General features: G+C 40.7%; 1 protein-coding gene across 13 annotated transcripts in view; it reads left to right on the top strand.

The window, feature by feature from the left end:
* The first annotated feature begins 6897 nt into the window (after positions 1-6897).
* LOC126854882 (broad-complex core protein) overlaps positions 6898-20296 on the top strand; it is a 70058-nt gene continuing 56659 nt past the window's right edge. For 11 of the 13 annotated variants that reach the window (XM_050602026.1, XM_050602029.1, XM_050602027.1 and 8 more), the window contains exon 1: positions 6898-8726. The gene's annotated coding sequence lies outside the window, so the exon portion shown is untranslated. The remainder of the gene's footprint in view (positions 8727-20296) is intronic. The other 2 variants (XM_050602025.1, XM_050602024.1) reach the window with 1 other exon arrangement.

Here is a 20296-nt window from a genome sequence, read left to right as displayed (position 1 = left end):
GCGTGTATGTGCATAATATCTCGAATTTTTATTATTTCGCGAAAGCGACTAAAATTTTCCATTCGTTTCACAAAAAAGAAATTAGAAATTAGAAATTATACAACTATGTATAATGAATCATGATATAAATCATATAATTATAAGAAGAAAACAACTAAGACATTTATTATAAAACAAGAAAGTAAAAGAAAATATCGTACTATAATTAAAATAATTATTATAAAATTAATTTCTTTTTTTACTTTGCACAATTATTAATATTCTAGTAGTTTCGAGATTTCTCAAATTTACATTTAGAAAATTGCGTTCTATTTTACTTACTTTAGTCGAATATTGAGTGTGTGTATACAATTATTAATTAGCTAAATAAAATTTGCGACATACCATTTCTGATAATTGACTAGTGTTGACTTTGTTGGGCAGTGCAATCTAATCTTCTGATTAGATAAACAGAAAAGAAAACGTGCAGTGCGAGAATGAAATTTTCTTGCGAAATTGTGTATCGAGCGATGAATAGGGTTAGCAATGTGGTATGTCGTAATTTCGCAACCGACGACTGAATACATTGCGCAAGGAAAAAAAAAAAAGATATGCCATGCAAGCAAAAAATTTTGAGAACAGGTACGCGCTTGCGTGATTAATGCGCTGAACGTGGAATTCCAAAAAGACACCGTCGAAATATCCCGAAATTGCACGAGAGAAGGACGCGCGCGCCTTTCCTGTTCCTGTATAAATAGGCCATCGCTAATATAATAATTTTCATAACGAGAGAATGTATGTACATTGAAATATATAATTTATAGCGCGATACATAAATCATGCGGAATGGTTTATGATAAAGGAATTTGGAAAGAGGAGAGAAGTTAATAGTCTGTGAACAATACATAATAAATTTTAAATAAACACTATCGCCTCTTATCGGATATAATGTTGAACAGTGGGCGAAATGCACGCGCGGTAACATTCCTGGTAGCTAAAAATTTTCTTCATCTCGGCAAACTATTTCGAAAATAGCCGCCGGAGGGAGAGAGAAAGAGACGGGGTAAACGCGCAAATGCACGGATCGAATATATGCGGACGCGCGATGCGACGGATAGACGCGTACATTATATTGAGACGAATGGACGTGAAGAGACGGGTGGATAGAGGATGAAACGAGAAATAGAGTAGCGTGGCTCGCGCGAAAGATGGAGGGGACGAGGGTAGAGAGTGGCAGCAAGAAGGGCAACGGGGGAGGGAGGGGACGAGGACGGGGTAAAGGCGAACGTACCCTTAGGAAGCAGAAGAGATGCAGCAACTGCGTGAACAGAGGGTGGAGGGAGAGGGAGGGAGGGAGGGAGGGAGGGAAGGAGAGGGTAAGGAGGGGGGGGGATGCAAGCGCCGAAGCGGCACAGAAGGTGAACGTCCAAGGGGCCAACCTGTTCGAGGTTCATGGCCCCCGATCGACTAGCGAATTCTCTTGCAGGAAGCCATTCTGTCCAATCCGCTAGCGTGCCTCGTGCAAAGGACCCGCCGCACCTTGCTCCCGGGACGCCGAAATTTTCGAATAATATCGGAGCGCGTGGACTCGCGGGACGCAAGTCTTATCCTTGTAGATTTAACTCTAGATTACTACGCTCGATCGGTTTCAAACGCCTTTGCAAGGACTAGATAAACGTTGGATAAATAAATCGCAATTTTTGAATCCGTATATGCTACCCTCGAAATATTTCATTAAGATACTATAACGTCATGCGTGTGATGTCATGCAATAAATAATTTACGATTAATTAGAGAAATATTTTACAAAATATTAAAATACACGGAAGATATTAAAAAATAACTTAATACGTACGGAAAAGATTTAATGAAAACTAATGATCGATATATATTTAATTTATTCCGGATATATCATTTTATTTTATAATTTCAGCATGTTTATTACGTCAGAATAAAATGAGGAAAGTATGTAACATGTTCAATATATTAAAACAAGAAGAATATGTTTGCAACTTTAGCACGTCTTTATCGTATTTAGCATTGCTATCATAACACGATTCGCGCGACAAAAGAGTTGACTTTCGAGAAAATTTTATTTTCTACAAATATTCCGGGTATATAGAAGGATCAAGGTTTAATCGACAAAAATATTACTATAAAGGATAGTCAATATATATATATATGTACGCGTGAGAAAGAGGCAACAAATGGAAACACGAAAGCAAAAACTTGGCAAGATTTCAAAACCGGAAAAATAAGCAAAATCATTGACATGCGTAATTAAGTTGAATGTAATCTTTTAAATATACAGACATTTCGACCGCAAATGTACTTTTTCTCACTATCAATCAATAGTTTTTATTACTAACAATATATTTTTTTAAATTTTTTAATATATTTCTATGACGTTGAAAGATCTTCAAATCACTTGCTTTTTTCACAATAAATTACCTTCTTATACGTCATTGCGTACGTGTCATGTTTCTGGCAATAATTATGAAAAATTAATATAAGAAATGTTTTCTTCGCCGAGAGAGAGAGAGATGACTCCTCGCGTTTTTTGATTATTCTCGTCAACGATCATATCGCGCGATCGAGCTGACGCAAAACGCGCATAGACCAACAACATATATACATTTCGTTCTCCATATAAACTATAATCTTATCTCTTGCGTTACTCGGAACACAAATATCCCGCAATATGCGTGAGACGGCGGGATTAATAGTATCGCGACGTTATTGAACGTCTTTTAGAGATTAACGATTTCGATACACACACGCACGAAGCTCGTGTGACGCTCTATCAACATATTCGGCACATTTGTCAGTGGGACAATGACGACTTTTATGCGTAAAAGAATTTTTATATTGAAAATCATCTCACGAAATTTCAAAATGCCGGCAAAACGCAGCATCAGATGCTTCAGTGTCGCTCGCAGATCCTGTTCTCTCGATTCACCTTTCGAGACGTTGAGAAAATCAGCGTTCGCGACAACTCTCCTTAGAGGAGAGAGAGAGAGAGAGAGAGGAGACAATAAGACGACGGTCGCGAATTCCTGCAGATTCGAGATATTGCGTAACAAAGTATACGGCAACCGGGCGGTATTCGATATAGTGGCGCTTGCATCAGGCGCGATGATGTCGTATCTCTCTCTTCGTCTTTCTCTTCGTGCCTTTGTATGCGGCCAAGGTGAATCAACATATTCCGATAATTTTCTTACTAATACCTTCGTTTCAAAATATAAGTACAAATAATAAAAATTATCCATTATGTTTAGAAATTTATCAATATGCATCGTTAACATCCTCTCTTTTAATCTAAATGATATAAAAATATTTCACGACTATTATATGTATATAATAAATATCATTTTCTTATTTAACATTTTTCTTTAAGCACTCACTATTTACATAGGAAAGTTGTTATGTTTGTAATGGAGAGATTTTTTTTTTCAAATTTCTCTTTCTCACTAGATTTATATTTTAAAATAAAAATAGCTATTTATACGAAAACATTACATCTGAATTTTTGACACTTGCTCGCTCTTCGATCAAATCAATTGATACTTATCGCGCACATTCTATATTAATACATCATTAGCGGACTATCATTTGTTATCTTACCTACCGATCTGTAATAATTTGCGTAATTGAATACAAGCCGAGGGATTACAATTATCATGTATTTTTTCGCGAATGATTTTTACCGTTCTTTAATCTTCTTTAGAATAATCTGGCTTTGTTTATGGACTTTAGCAAGAAAAAGTAACGGTAGGTCATTCACGCTGTCTGGCAATTGTCTGACATAAAAGTTTAGACCAAGTATGACGATCGTTTCATATCGCGCATTTAGAATAGCTTTATATCAAGCTGAAATCCGAGGGTCAAGTAGATTACTATCTCGCGAGTCATTTGCACATTTCTGTTTATTTGCTCTTAATTGACCACCTCATTAGGTACGACAATACACTACGATAAGCTTGAAGCCGCAATCTAATTGCTAGTTAACACATTCGACTCTCTATTTCTCTCTCTTCCTCTCGTTCTTTACTACGATATGATAAATTCTACGCCAAAGTTTTAGCTTGTTGTCTTATTATATGATATATATATATATATATGATATTATTGCGGATTATTTTTAAAATGCTTCCTAAACTGTAGTTTAATTAATAAAATGAGAAATTTTTAATTAAAATAAATTTAATTGCAAATTTTTGATTTTATCAAACTATAAAATGTAATAAAAAATATTTTAAGTACTCATTAACTCAATTAAGTATTTTTATACATTATTAACAAAATAAATTTCCTGTTTAGAAGTGCTGAGTGAGAAGTGAAAATATTATTCGAAAAAATGTCCGAGTGAAACGAAGAAGCAGCAATATTATATGTAGAAAACAATGAAGGAGACAATTATAGAAGACACAATTTTCGTCTTTAATTGTCATCTGCATGAAAATCTGAAAACTAAAATTACGTATTTGATTACTTCTTTATATTTCATAAGCGCTTCTTGAACTTTACAATTGTTATTATCGCATATTAGAAAGATGTACAGTTTTTCATTCGAATTTAAAGATGCAGTTTACTCGATATTTTCGAATGTTTTGGTAATTTTTGTTCCCTTGGAATCGCCAATGTTTTACGCCCGTGCATATACACACCTAAAATGATTTAAAATTTTTATTATTTCGCCGATTAAATCATCGGAAGAAACAACCTATGATCGTATCGTAAATAAATCAATTAAAAATTCTCTTTTCTCTCTCTAAGCATTTCGTGCAAATGGCACCTTAAATGATTGCTTAATGACGTTCGCGACAAGCGTCTTGACATTGCCAAATCCTCGGGCTCGAAATCCCAATGAACAGCTAGCGAACATCGATCGAGCGGTCTGCTTGATTAAACGAGTGAAGGACGGCAATCTGCATTCGCCGTTTATCGCTCTAATCTAAAGAAACATTCGGACACAGTCGACAAGGAAAACACCTTGCAGTATATTGACACAGATGCATCGGAATTATAAGTGATGTCAAAAAATATTCGTTTATAGATTAATACTGATAAAATCCGTTGATCCGCGAGAAGAAACCGAATTAACGAATGAAAAAAAATATATCATTACCGATTACGCCACGCAACGCTGGTCATTTCAAAGAGTTTCTGTCTGATCTATGAGGAGACCGAAATGTTTTTCTCTCGCATCGCCGTGCCAATGACGATATATATCTTTCAGCTTACGCGGCCAAGTCGCTTTTAGTGTCGATAATAATAAATAGTTTTTTTTTTTTTCATCTATCTCTCGCTCCTTTCTCTCTAAGAAGATACAAAAGATACTCTAAGAAAATACAGAAGTCTCTCTTAAAAGATACAGAAGATACTTTAAGAAGATCTTTTACAGATTTAGGTAGACAATCTTTATCGAGGGAATGAAGATATTAATTTAGATTCTTGACAGATGAGATAATTCCAAAAATCATCATCGAGACAGTATAAGCTAATTTAATTTTTCAATTGAAAGAAATATTCACAATGCAAATTATGATTTTTACAAAATGAGATAATTTTTTTTTTTTCGAGTTTTATATGAACATAGTTATGATTTATTTTTATTAGTTCTTCCTACATTGCTAATAAATTGGTTTTATTCACTTTAAAACAGAGACTCTGGAAGATAGATTGACAAATTTGCGTTTAGCCGTTTTATTTAAATCATTCTTTAAAAATGATTCCGTTATTTAATAATGGATACTAATGCATAATGTTACGCGCATAGAAATACGTGTAAAACAAACTTGATCGCATTTATACGCGACTAAGCGTACGTAAGTTTGCTTATGGAGAGGCTAAATACCAGACACGACAGGGTGGTAGTATAGCTGGTAAGAGGAGGAGGGCGGGAAGCAAGGCATAGTGTCGGCAATGTCAAACGTTAGAGAAGAGGAAAAGAGGAGGAGGAGCAACAAGACTTCTTTACTTGATTTCGAGAGCTGACAGCGGAGATGAGACGAAACGGGACGAGAAGAACGAAAGGAGAAACGGTGGAGCGAGAAGATAGAGGAAGGGCGAGGGAAAGAAGCTCGTAAGGGCGCAGCGAAGGGTGGATAGGAAAAGACAAGAGACGAGAAAGAAGTCAGGAACGAGGCAGCATCGAGCGGATCAATCAAAAGCAAAGAGACAGATCGAGACAAGATGCAGATAGAACGTCATGGAATCAAGGCATCCGATCGAGGATCAAGGAATGCAGGATGCGGAAGGAGGAAGGAAATCGGTCGGATCGAGGAAGATCGAGCGAGATAGGAAGCAAGTGAAGACATGGACGAAGGGTGGAACAAAGATGAGGACGCAGATGGATGGATCAGGAATGAGGACTGGAGGAGAAGGAACGAGAGGAGGAGGACGGAGGAGGAGGAGGAGGAGGAGGAGGAGGAGGAGGAGGAGGAGGAGGAGGAGGAGGAGGTGGAGGGAGCGTCTGGTGATACGCGAGGGGTGCCGCGGGGGCTCCCGTAATATGGCAGGGGGAGGGGAGGTAGGGGTTGCCGTCCCTCTCGCGGCGTCAGCCCCGCCAACGTGGTACGCGCGAGGAGCGGGGGCCGAGTTAACCCCTCTCCTCGCGTCGCGAGGTTCCTATGAATTTTGCGACACTCAATAAAAAGTGGTTCCACGAGGTTAACATTTCGGTAACTATACCCTCGCCTACCCGAGACACGCACGCACGCACGCACGCACGCACGCACGCACGCACGCACGCATCGTACGACGACAACGACACGACGACGACGGGCAGGATCGGACGGACGTGTTATATATGTATATACTTACGTGCATACGCGTATATATATATATATATATATATACGATCGCATATATACTCGCTCGCTCGCTCGCGCTCTTCCTAGCTCACTCCCTCTCTTTTTCGTGCACACAGGGTCGCTCTTCGGCGTACATTACGGGGCCACGCACGCACACGCGAGGGTCCGGCACATACACGCGTGTGTGCAAGCGGGCGGCACACGCTCGTGTTAAAAACGAGGGAAGCGAGAGGGATATAGGAAGAACGGCGAAGAGGGAAGGAGAACGAAAAAGAGCGCTTCGTGCAGATATAGAGAGAAAGAAGGAGGGAAAAAGAGAGAAAGAGTGAGGCAGTGAGAAGGAAGGAGCGAGAGAAAGAGGAAGAGAGAGAAAGAGAGAGAAAGAGATAAAGAAAGAGTGAATCGTATACACGCCCGCGGTCGCGCGCGCTCACGGGCACTCGGCACGCATACATGCACGGCGGGCGCGCACGCATACCACAGGACTGCCGAAAAAACTGCACGGGAGAGGCGCAGCAACGGGCAAACCGAACCGCGCGCGAATCAAGTGCTTTGGCCAGTCGCGTTCCCAATCACTCTACGACTAGGTAGTCCCCCGGTGTGTGTCCCAAAAGAAGCGGCGAGGAGCAGCTGGGTCCTTCGGTCCTCGGACGCGGTCGGCGCGCAAGATAATACACGCAGGACATTCTAAACGCGCGGACACATCGTCGTCGTCGTCGTCATCGCTCGCTCGCTCGCTCGCTCGCACGATCCTGCGGCGCGTGTTAACACACATAAGGTGGAATATTTTGTCCCATCCTCCTCGAGGTCTTAGGATCCTTCCACAATTTTTTTTTCTCTCGTTCTTTCTTTTATTTTTTTTTATTTTTTTTTTTTGTTTTTTTCCATTATTTTTTTTTTCGCCACGCGTTTATCTGTCTCGCGTACTGCGCGTTCGCGCGGAATAGTAACCCGGTGGCGCATCGAATCGTCGGCAGGAAGGAGTGTGTAATTCCTCTGTTATAACGGAGAGGACGACCTCGCGTGAAGGACAAGGCGGAAAAGCAGTGCGCGTCCATGCATGTATCTACGGGATCGCGAGTACGCGTTACGGTGATCCAGTTACGCGGGTTGTACACGAGAAGAAGAGGGAAAGGGAGACTCCTCGAAGAAGAAGAAGAGAAACGATCCTCGGTCACGGTGTGAAGTGAGAGAGATGCTACGGGTATAATATACGCTCCATTAAATTACGTCCGTTAAATCACGACGTGTTCTTATAATTGACAATCAGCGGCGTCGTCTTGAAAAAAAGTATCGAAGAATCCAAAGAGAACCACGATCGACGGGGAAACAGTCCTGACGAGCGGAAAAAGAGAGAAGGAAAGTGTCGCCGCGTCGTTTCCGATGACGAGTTAAAGAGGAAGAATGAGAAGGAGTTGTAGCACGCGAAAAGTCTAATTCTTTTTTCCTCTCGATACGGTAACGTACGAGATCCCGAGTGAGACAACGTAAAAATTCGAAGAAAACGAGTCCGCCTGTCATCGAGACTCGCCTAGTGAATAATACCAACTGTCATTGTAGAACTGTTTCGTTCCTTCTGCGAGGGACTCGGCCGATTTCCGTCGCCGGAAGAGAATCGTTACGGTACGGTTGAAATCAGGCGGCATCAAGAGAGTGACGTCTGACTTGAAAAAAAAAAAAAAAAAAGAAAAAGGAGAAAGAAAGAAGAAACGTAAAGGAGCGAACGCGACGTACAGACGCGTCTCTCTCTCTCTCTCTCTCCTTCAACGATAGTTTCGGCGCGACTAGAAGAGCGGAAGTCGGAGCAAAGGCTCGACGTGTAATCGTCGCAGTCGTCGCATCGGAATAGTAGTACGACGGGGGCCTATAGCATCAACGACAAGGACGCCGGGCAAAGGAGGTCCACACTTCACTTTTCGCTTGACGATCAAGGTACGTCCACAGCTGAGACCGGTGGCCTTCGGCCGCCTGTGCGCGGCTTCCACGGTGTACGCGATCGCTAGAGACAGAGGAAGAAGTTTGGGGAAGACAGAGAGGGAGCGAATGGAATAGAAAGAGATGATGGCAGGGAGAAGGAGAGGGAGCGAATGAAAGAGAGAAAGAGAGAGAGAGAGAAAGAGTAAAAAGTTTAGGAGGGGGTACTTAAAGAGGGCGATCGAAGGGTAGGGGAGGAGGGTAGAGAGGATGGACGGAGAGAATGTGCGAGGGTTAGAGCGAAAGAAGGAACGATAGAGGGGAGAGGGAGGAGGGCGCGAAAGCGAAAAAGAGTGCGAGAGAGTTGAGAAAGAGAGAGAGAGAGAGAGAGAAAGCGAGCGCTTGCATGTATCTGTCGCGCGAGTCATATAGCGGTACGCGTGCATGCAAAATACGTGTATGCGAATTCGCGACGGTGTGTGATGCGTGTGCATACGCGTCAACACGCGAGAGAGTGTATATCTCGCGCGTTTGTAAACGCGCACCAACACACGCATATACGCGCCGTCCGTCGAACACCTAGTTAGCGGCAGCTAGTAGATAGAATACGTGCGTGTGTCCTTTCATGAATCCCCGACGCGTACGGTGACGTGTCTCGTATGCCCTTGTCTATGTATGCCAGACGGCAAAGGTGACGGCGTCGGCGGCGATGGCGGTGGCGGTGGCGGTGGCGGTGACAGCGGCGGCGGCGGCGGCTGCCGCGACGACGCCGGTAGAGCGGCGGTGTTAGCACCGTTTGGACTGGGTGCCGGCTAGACTCGCGCTAGACGAAGATAATGCCAGACGTTAGAGAGTGCTTGGTACATGACGTAATCTCTATCGCTCCTCGCTTCGCTCTCCGTGCGCCGCGAGAGGCGCTCGAACCTCGTTTTGTCTGTCTCGTGCGTCTCGCTCCGGGGCCGCGCGGCGACCGTGCCACGGTCGCCGCGCGTACGCGCTCAATTCTACGCGGTTCACTCTCGTTTTCCATCGTACCACGCCTCGTCTGGCGCGCGGAGCTCTCTCTTTCTCTCTTTCTCTCTCGCCGCGCGTGCGAGTAATCGGTTTTTTCCTTTTTTTTTATTTTGTTTTTTTTCCTCTTTCTCTCTTTTTTCCCCTCGATTTCACCACGTTGCCGCGCAAATCGTTTTATTTGTTCTTTTTTTTTTTTTCGTTCACTAACTGCGGGCGATTACGTATTTTTTTTAGGTCGTAGGATTTTAATAGCTGCGAGTTTTGGCACGGTATCCGTGCCATGTTTCGCGCAAGGACATTGATTTTTTTTTTTTTACGCGGATGCAAAGGAGACGTTGGGAAGAGACCACGTGTTAAGTCACGCAATATAAATCTATAGATTAAGAATCCTAAATCTTTTGACGCATTTCACCGCTCAAGATGATATTTCTCGCTCGCACCTGCGTAGCGATTACTTCTTCAAATCATACTCTTTCCATCGCCCTATTTTTACGAGTCGCGACGCGACTTAGGTTTGTTGCACGACCGTGCAGCAAGTTGAAAACAGCGCGGAACCTAGGTATAAATAGATCTCGCGAACACATCGAACGTCAAAAAGAAAGAGAGAGAGAGAGAGAGAGAGAGAGAGAAAGAAAAAAAACCGTAGGAAAAAACACGACGCGATACGATGGAGAGAGACAAAGAGATGTCCTCCCCCGGGAGGGGAAGCGCGCGGCGGAACCTCTGGTAAAAAATAAGAAGCGACTCGATGATGATGCGAACGTTCCTGAAAAATTTAGCCGCCGCGTGCATTCGCTACGTATGCGCTTCGTATACGAGAGAGATGCGCGCGTGCGGCGTATATATACATAGCGATAAAACTTCCCCGGTGCAGGGGCGATTCTCAAGGATAGCCTCGGACAAAGCTGTGGTGCCTCCGCCTAATCTCTTTTGTCAGCGATGTCTCTCAATCGCGCGAGAATCGATATTTAATTCTCACGATTACTACGAGTTCTAACGTTTAATCAAATGAACTTGTACGACAATATCGATTGACAAATGTTTATCCGATTACAATGATAATCCGAATAATACTCGATTAACTCGATGACAATAATCTTGCAGTCACTTTCTCTTTTTCGACATTATTACACTTTTTTTTTTTTTTATTTGTAGCGATCTTTTGTATCTAAGTATCATATTAATTTTATTTTAAATTTTATCTCGATACTTTTCTCGCAAGCTTAATCCGTTGTTTTTTAATTTGAATATGATTCGTTGACATATATTAATATTTTTATCGCCTATTATTCTTCAATTATCAAGTGACTTTATTGCGATAGATAATTGATATATGATGAAGATAATTTAACATAATTTTCTAAAAACATGACTAAATCCGTGGAGATCCGCGAAGATTTTTTTTCGTCGTTCGTGGAATGGCGCTTAACGTGATTAAAGCAAAAAAAAAAATTTCTCGCGCACATTCCAATTATCACAGAAATGACCGTCGATCCTTATTGACTATTAATTTGTAATGTAATTAGCTCGAGCGCATATTTGCCCGGCAGCGTTAATACATTGAGGCAAATTAGAGCGATGCGATGGCCAGTTTAATTTTCTCGGAAGCACCTGCATACGAGAAAAGGGATGTATCCGATAACGGTGTGTTCTCCTTGAACCATAACGGACGCTGAATCTCACCCGTTATTCCACCCGTTCTTCTCTGCCCCCTCCCCGCCCTTCGCGTCCTTCTTCGAGATTCTTCGCTCTGAGAATTATTGGACGACGTAAAATGGCAGTGCCCGATCTATCTGTTCTTATTTTCTAACACGCATATAAAATTTGCTTCCTTCTAGAAACTGAACGTATAATTTTGCATAATTTCGTAATAATAGAGAGAAATATCAGTAGCGTTTTTTTTTTTTTCAAGATAGAAGAATAAAAAGCAACTCGGATGAAAATATATATCGAAACATATTCTAGTTGTCTATATAAAACAAATAATTTCTTTTTTTTTTTTAATCTACACATTAGCGGAATTATAAAAAGAGAAGAAAATACGCTTATAAAATTTAAAAGTTACACAGAGAGAGATAAAACGAACCGATAAAATGGACCTCCACTAAAAAAGAATCATAATGATTATAATTTAGATAAAAATTATTCACGTTCACCTTCTTATGCATCAAATTCAATACATATATTCTCTGTAAAGTTTACATGTCGATTCCATGTACGGTTTATTCGATCGCGTTTGATTTATTGCCAATGATATTTCGTAGAATTATCGACAATAACGTCAGCGACAGGAAGTCTTATCTCGCGCGTAGACGCGTTAACTTGAGAAAAAAACAAAACAGATAGTCGAATTAATACGAGGATAGAGAGAGATGAGGCGATTGCGTAACGTCAAGTCTCGCGTAACATTAAAGACAAACTAACTTTATCGCGCGGGCTAGAGTGCGAGATTCTACGAAATAGAAGTATAGTTTGTACGTGCAGGTATGCATACACATAATACGAATCGGTCGATTAGATTGTACGCCTAGTAACTAGATTACGTCTCGCGATGACCGCCGCCTTATCTGCGAAATTAGACTCCGAAGCAGGCGAACGCGTTATTTAGGCGCGACGAACGCTCGCATGGAACGCGTCTCGGTTGGAAAACCGCCGTTCACGTTACAAGACTGATACGTCAGTCTACAATAACGATGCTATGACACTATCGCGTATTTTTGGTACTGGATCATTTATCTTGGACATTACCTGATAAGTAGAGGCGGTAACGATGCTTCGCTTGCTCCTTATGCACGTTTGTTATTTCAGGATTCCCTGGAAAAATATGAAAAATTTAATAATTCTTTGTATCTGAAAAAATTGGAGAAATTTTCATAGAATTTTAATGAAACGTAAGGAATTTTTTTAAAAATTTATAATTTTGCTCTTATATTTATTGTAAGCAATCGATAATCAACCGATTTGAGTAGAGGCACCCTTGCATTAATTTCTATTATACGCCATAGAATTATTCTCGCTGAAACAACGTTGATTATTTTTATCATTTTAGTTTCGCAAGAGAGAGAGGAAGAATCCGCGTTTTATTATCATGAGTAATACAAAAAAAAAAAAAAAAGACATTCTAAAGCGAGTATATACGAGTTTAAAGGGCGATCTCTATCATGCGTGATATCATTCTATTAAATTTAAATGTTTTCCTAAACGCGCGCTTGCGGGAATATCTCCGCGATCGATAAGCGATCGATGCTGTCCGGGAGAATGCGCGATAAAGTTAACAAAGCGAATTCATTCACCGACCCGGTCGAACGCGCGAGTCAATCGAATGAATTCCGTGCGCTATTCACCGATACAAGACGCCCGATTGAATTGTATATATATATATATGTGTACTGCGCATGAATTTTCAGGTGCTGAGGTTCGAGAGTATATAACGTTTTACATGCCGCGCGTTAAAATTCGCACCGGTTGATTCCGCGCGACGCGCATACCTTGAGAAGAAGGTCGCGACGAGACTTAACTGATCGGATCTTACATTACAGACTTTTGCTATTGCTTTACGAGAAAGACTGTTTATAAACATACGCGGCAAAAAGTGTGAGGTAATAAAAATAAAAATATTGTATTTGGGAATATAAATATTGTATAGGGGGGAATATAAATATTGTATATATTGTATAGGAAGGAAATATAAATATTGTATATATTGTATATATTAAGAGGAAAAAAGATGGCCGTGAATTATCATGAAAAAAAATCATTTATCTCCTTAATCTTAATCATAAAATATTATCTGTATTACTCCTTGTGGAAATAATTTGCGAATAAATTAAATATTAATCCTTTGCGGTAAGCGATATTGCGATATCAATTCTCGTCGTTTCAGTCTTGCAAAGATTTGAATTCGTAATAATTAAATATTCCAATTATATTTTACACAATAATGTGGAATGGTTATTGTCTTTATGTTTCCTTCACATTGTACAATTTACAAAAATCGCATTTTGTTTTCAATTAATAATCGTTATCGCATGGAGACATCGATATTAAAACTACAACGTTCACAGCCTAACAGTTATCGAATTATCAAAATTATCTCGCTGGCGATAACTTCTAGCCATTGATAGCATTTCTTTTTCCTGCAAGAGTTTCATGATCGTAAAAAGAAAAAAATGCAAAAATATTAATAAATAAATAAGTAATCGAGGACGCTCGCAATTGTAATTCGCGTTTGTATAGGCGTGCAGGAAGGTCAAAATGTGGACACACAGTGCGGCGCCTATTGTGATAGCGGCGAGAAAGAGAGAGCGTCACTTTATTTAAGCCACTTGAAATGCGCACGTCAGCTGATCGTGACGAATCATATCCGAGAATCGGCGAAGTAGTCAACGAGACGGCAGTATAACCGGCGCGACGGGGGCCCGTGTATTTATGCGAGCGCGAGCGGCGGGGGCGGGGAGGGAGGGAGGGGAGGGGAGGGGAGAGGGTACGCGGTTCCTTCCTTAGGACGGTTCTTTGTTTCGTGCATTATACGCGCATGTGCACGCCGCGCGAGCGAAAAAATGTGCATACGCCCATGCGTATGTGTGCGTTTATATTGCGTCGCTAGTATCTCGGGCGTATGAATTAGGTGGCCACCAGAAATAGGCTGTTGTAAAAAAAAAAAAAAAAGAAAGAAAAGTCGCGGCCCCGATTTCTTTCTGCAAGTCGCGGTCAAGTCACCGTTTTCGTTGAACGAGCGAGATTTCGATGTAGAAATTATATTTCATATCGTATATTATACGCGAGATTGGGAAAATTATAACGGAAATTAACGCGTTCGGTTCCTCCAACGATTGGAGGGATTGAATGTTCGGTGCCGAAATATCAATCTTTATTTCCAATATTGTTAAAGCGTCTCTTAAAAAGATTCTTTCAAGATCATATTGTCCATGAAGTATTCTGCATTAAAATGAAAAAGTCTCCATTCGATAGAGAAGCACGTAGACTTGAATAATATTTTCAGAAACTAAATGAAAGCGGATGTATAAAATAATCATGAGCCGATTCTTTCTGCAAATCTACGATGTATTGCGGTATTGCGGACGGTTTTTCGCGTGTGCATCCATATTGGAAATTAATACGGTCGTACTAAAATAAGTATAGCAAAGCCATCATGATTCGATATGTGAATATTTTTATAGATAGTTTCACTTTTACACATCCCTCGGACAAATGTTCAGAATAGAATATTGTCCCACAGATTTTTTTTTAAATCCGATTATCTTGCACGATTGACTTCAAACCTATTTTGAAAATTGTCCAAATGCGATTTATAAAAATAAAAAAAAAGGATATAGATACCAGATATTTTTTATAACACGTCCACATAATAACAATTGCATTTTTTTTCCTTTGCGAATTTTTAAATAATCCTTTAATCGACTTTTTGTGCGTATCACAGGCGCGAGATATATGCTCGCAAGTGCGTGAATGAATCGCTGCAAGTGTTTCTAGTTTCGCAGAAGCAGATATTATCATCTGTCTCGAAACGAAAAGAAATGCGCGACAAAAAAAGCGCGATTAAAATCAAAAGCGCCCGTTTTAAAAATACCAGCGCGACTGGCATCCTCAATTTTTTACTACGATCCGCGTTTTTAAACCACGCGTTGTAAACATACGTATGTATGTTTGTGTATCCACATGTATCTCGTGCACATGTATCATGTGATGCAAGCTCGATGCAGCCGACTGTCTGCGCTACAATTAAAAATATAGCTGCTGACCTGTTTTCAGTATTTTTAAACACCGACGGAAATATTCGTGGATCATCGTGTCTCAATTAATCGCGCGAAAAGCAGGTCGGGCCGAGGCGGACACGAACGGAAATGACAATTTCAAGATCGATGATTGATATGATTTCGTACATCGATTTTTACTATTCCTAATCAATTGCGTGCGTTACATGTATTTAATGTAAATTATAATGATAAAGAGGGCAATTTTATTTGCATCTTCCCTTCCGTATTTAAATCTCTCTCGCATGTTCATCATCGCAGGTTAAGTAAAATGCATTTGCAATATCGAAACTGCTACCTTGCGTTAAAATCACCTCATCGCGCGATAACACAACACGAATCGTGTTGATACAGCACAAATTTGCCATCTAAATAATTTTGACAGTAACGATTTGTCGTTTGTCCTGCTTAATTGCAAATTCAGTACAAAAATGTGACATTTGATCTGCTATGAAAAAATATATACACCAAGTATACTTTTGCTTATCAATTATTTTTACATCTCTAAATTTGTAATGTCATATCGTAAGGTATCTGAAAAAATATTCTATGACTAGCTGTGTGACGGTGTTTAACTATATACGGACGTCTTACAGTTACTGAAATCGATATAATTTCGCGACGACTAAGTTTCGATCTTACAAATATATATATAAAAAAAATATATATTTTATACGTCGATTGTGTCGCAGATGAACATAGAAACATTTTCCTGCATCCATAATTTCGAAAACTAAATTTATTACACTGATTTCACAATCCCTGGTTAGAACGACTTGCTTTAGAGTCGCAGTAGTATAGAATAGCGTAAGAATAGACACGCGGAGAGCACACACACCGCACTAGTCCCGTATCAAGTAGTGCGTATCTAGTATTGGCCAGGCGTTGAAAGGTTTTCGTCGCGAGCCCTTCTTGCACTATACAAAGTAGCGCGCGTGAAACGGAAATTAAACTTGCCATTCTATTGCGATATCATAGATGATTTTTTTTTCGGGCTAATCAAACATTCGTCGCAAAACGTCTATATCAATTTTATAATTGTATGTTATTTGCGCGATGCTGTCGTTTTATTTTTAAATCGTATATCACTTATAGAGCGCAATTAAAAGAACCAAAAATCTTGATACATAAATTTTGCGCATTTCTTGGACATTTATATTAAAAAGCTTTTCTTTTTATACACATCTTTGCTATTTAATTGTATCAATATATAAGATTTAGAAATATCTTAGACGAAAACAAGTATGTTCTTTTCTTTCTCTTGTAAAAAATTATGAGATAAACGCGATGAGAGGAACTCGACTTGGCCAAAGTTAAAACGCTACGCTGTCCACGATGCGTCGATGCAATCGGTCAAAGTTTTTTTCACCTGATTCGTCGGTCATTCCCACGTTAAGCGCTATATGTCGACCGGCCGTGGTGAAGCGTACCGTTGAAGAGAAATAATTGGTTGTTTGGCTGTCGACGGATTAGCCCGCTCGAGGTCAACGGCCACCAAATGTTTGCGAGTGCAGGGGAAAAGGAAAGGGTACCGGTTCGCACGGAGGGGACGGAGAAAGAGAAGAGAAAGAAAGAAAGAAAGAGAAGGAGAGAGATAGAGGGAGAAAGAGAGGAGACGGGGTCTCTGTGAAGGCAGACCGAGGCGACCGGAGAAAGATGGAGGAAAGAATGGGGAAGGGTACGTAGCGATCAAACGTATATGTGTGTTGCCCCGACGCCTCACCCCTCCGCCTTTTGTTACTTCGCGTGTGCAAAGTGCATTTGGGACGCGGACAGCCTGCGTCGCTTCCCTAAACAGGGCGATTTATAGTCGCGTATGCATATATGTGTTGCCGTCGATATTCGTCTCCACGGATCCCGGAAAACGTACCGTCGACGAGTCTCGACGGCACTTTAACCGACAGGTGCGTAGCGCTAACGACGTTTCCAGGCCGCCAAACGCGAGGGGAAGGGGAGAGGGACAGGGGGCAATTTCGGCTGCTTCGTGCTACTCCGTGCTACGTCCCGCTTATTAGTGCGAGCTGCTGCCTATCGTAATTAAACGATGTTGTACGATTTTCGACGAATAGATTTATTTATTTTTTTTTCTTGTATTTTATACCGAATATAAGTAATTTAGAAAATGATGACGTCTTGGCAATCGGCAATTGGTAATTAAAAATCGATAATACCAGAATAAAATCTCTTGTATTTTTCTTGATATTTTTTTCGTTGCTTTTCGTCGAAAATTAAATGTAGAACGTATTTTAAGATAACATTATCAGATTTTGGAAAAGAGATAAATTCAAATATTATTTAGATAATTTTAAAGAAGAAAGGAGGCCACGTGTATACAAGAATAGTTTGCATATTCTAAATGAAAACGTGTAAAACGGGATTATAATAGTTGTTATTGGCACTATTCTAGTAATACATCGTTTTTTCCTCTTGCGTGACATGTTATAATTTTAGAAACCTAATTTTTAACGATAACGATATTTTTATAAAGGTATATATGCGACGCCTTTTTTGCCTAAAATTATTTGAATATCGCCGAAAGAATCTTATCTTCCCGCTGAAATAACGCAAATATACACGGTGCGATGTTTTATACATCGACGTATTGGCAAGCGCAGCAAGTGGACGAACGATACGGAACGATGGGGATCCGTCCGTGCGTTGTATGAAGAATATAGGGTGTGCAAAAAAAAGGTCGGTTCGGATGATTACATGGTGCGGACGCTTCTGGCTGCAATTCAAGCATCCATTCGGACGCGTACAACGCTTATGTTACAAAAGCTTCTCTTCCCGATGCTACACAGTAGTAGTTGACGTATGCGGATGAGGATGGACTTGAATTTTTATACAGAAATAGAGTGGTAAAAAAATTATATATCGACCAAGTTTTTCGCGAACCGATATTTGTTTAACGTTAAAATTTTTACTGCTCGTATAATCTACGCGTTTACGAATGCATAATATGAAGAATATTTAAAAAAGAATACGTAAAGAGGAATTTAAAAAAAAAAAAAAATATATATTATGCAATTCTAATATTCTACATTAATTTAACATGATGCGCTCGTTGAAATTCGATTACGCACACGCTGTGTTGTATTTGCAAATTTGCACGCAATGGATCGTTCGCTCAAGTGCCGCAAAAGAGTTTTTCGTTTTTCAAGAACATCTTTGTGATTTCGCCAAATCCATGCGCGAGGGAAAGAAAGCCGTTCATTAAAATCAATTACGCGCGGTTATAAATCTTCGCCGATCGCTCTTCGCGAACTTGCGAGATACTCTACATTTAACGCAACTCGCCGTATTCGGCGAGAATTTATTACGTCACGTAAGATCAAGGATTACCAGTTCCACGCCATTCGCAGCACGCGCACGCTCTCCTCGTTTCGCCTCAGTCTCTCTCTCTTTCTTTCTCATGCACATACACACACACTCTTTCTCGTAGTGTGGTCACCTCTGTTTTTGGACACCTGCTGCTTCTCGCTGACGCAGATACGAACCTGCAAGCGAAAACGCAGCGTCACGTGATTGAACTAATCGTGCTATATATATGCAAAACGATTGATGTACAAAAGGCCAGTGAAAGTAAGTTCCATCGTTTCAGCCGACATTTATACACGACGACGTTTCTGCACGTCTCTCGCGCTTTATATCCTCGAGAAACGATAATATATTACGACCCTGACGAATTTTTATATCTGCATTTTTGTGGTGCATGTGATTTGATAATTGCTGCTAAAATTGAATGTCGCTAAATTATGGAACGACAATTTTTCATTAGTCTATACGCATAAATAATTTCCTAAGACAAAAGTATGTAGATCCTTTTTTGTAAAATAGTTTTTCCGTAAATTAATTTTTACGTACGCAAATCAGTTTTTTTTTTTAGCAAAAACAAATCGACATTCGAAATTAATGCTAAATTTTTAAACATCGAGTATTTTTTGTAATACGAGATTGTTCATTTTTACCATCATCTTTAATTATTGTAAACAATTCTAAAATATAGAAATATAATCCATCAAGTACACCTACTATTTGTATCAAATTTTCTGCGAGAAAAATTTTTGCAAAATAAACTCGCGCAATTTGAATGCCTCTTTATTGCTTCACTTTGGCCTCTTTATGGCTTTACTTTTAGACCTCAAATTTTTTTCAATGCGTATCACATTCGTAATGAATTCGCTTTTCGCAATTTTTCCGTCGCAACTTTTAGATGCGAGGATATCCATCGTTCGAAATGCATTATAAGCATTTACGCAAATCTTGCCACGTGGATCGTAAAGAGAGCGAAGGGAAAAACGTCGATAGGTAACGCGTGGGAAAAAAAAGAGGCGAGGAAAAAAGCGAGTAGTGGAAAAAGAGTGGCGAGATGGTCGTGAGAGCGTTTGTACGCAATCTAGTCCAAGCATAGGTGCCACAGCCCTCACAGCCTGGGCTCCTAGGAATCCAATCAATAAATATTACAATGGAACCCTTAGAGAAGTAGGGGCGCAGCATATCCTCCTCTCTCGTCGCCGGTCCCCTCCACCACGTTCTCTACACCGCGCGCCCCATCCTCGCGCCGTCATATTCTTCCTCCTGCTGCTGCTGCTGCTGCTGCTGCTGCTGCTGCTTACTCTGCCTAGTCTCGCTAGTCGGAGGAAAAAGGATCTGTCCTACGTCGCGCGCGCTCCCGTAGTCGCTTCATTCCTCGTACGCCTCGCTCGCCTCGTCCTCGACCACGTCCGCGAAACTTCGTCTCCCACCCCCGTCGTCGTCGTCGTCGTCGTCCGGCACCCCCCCGTCGACCCGTATATACCG

Source organism: Cataglyphis hispanica, chromosome 15 (genome assembly GCF_021464435.1).
Source record: "Cataglyphis hispanica isolate Lineage 1 chromosome 15, ULB_Chis1_1.0, whole genome shotgun sequence".
Taxonomy (NCBI): Eukaryota; Metazoa; Arthropoda; class Insecta; order Hymenoptera; family Formicidae; genus Cataglyphis; species Cataglyphis hispanica.
Note: the sequence above shows the minus strand (reverse complement) of the source record. Positions and strands in the feature narration are given on the sequence as shown.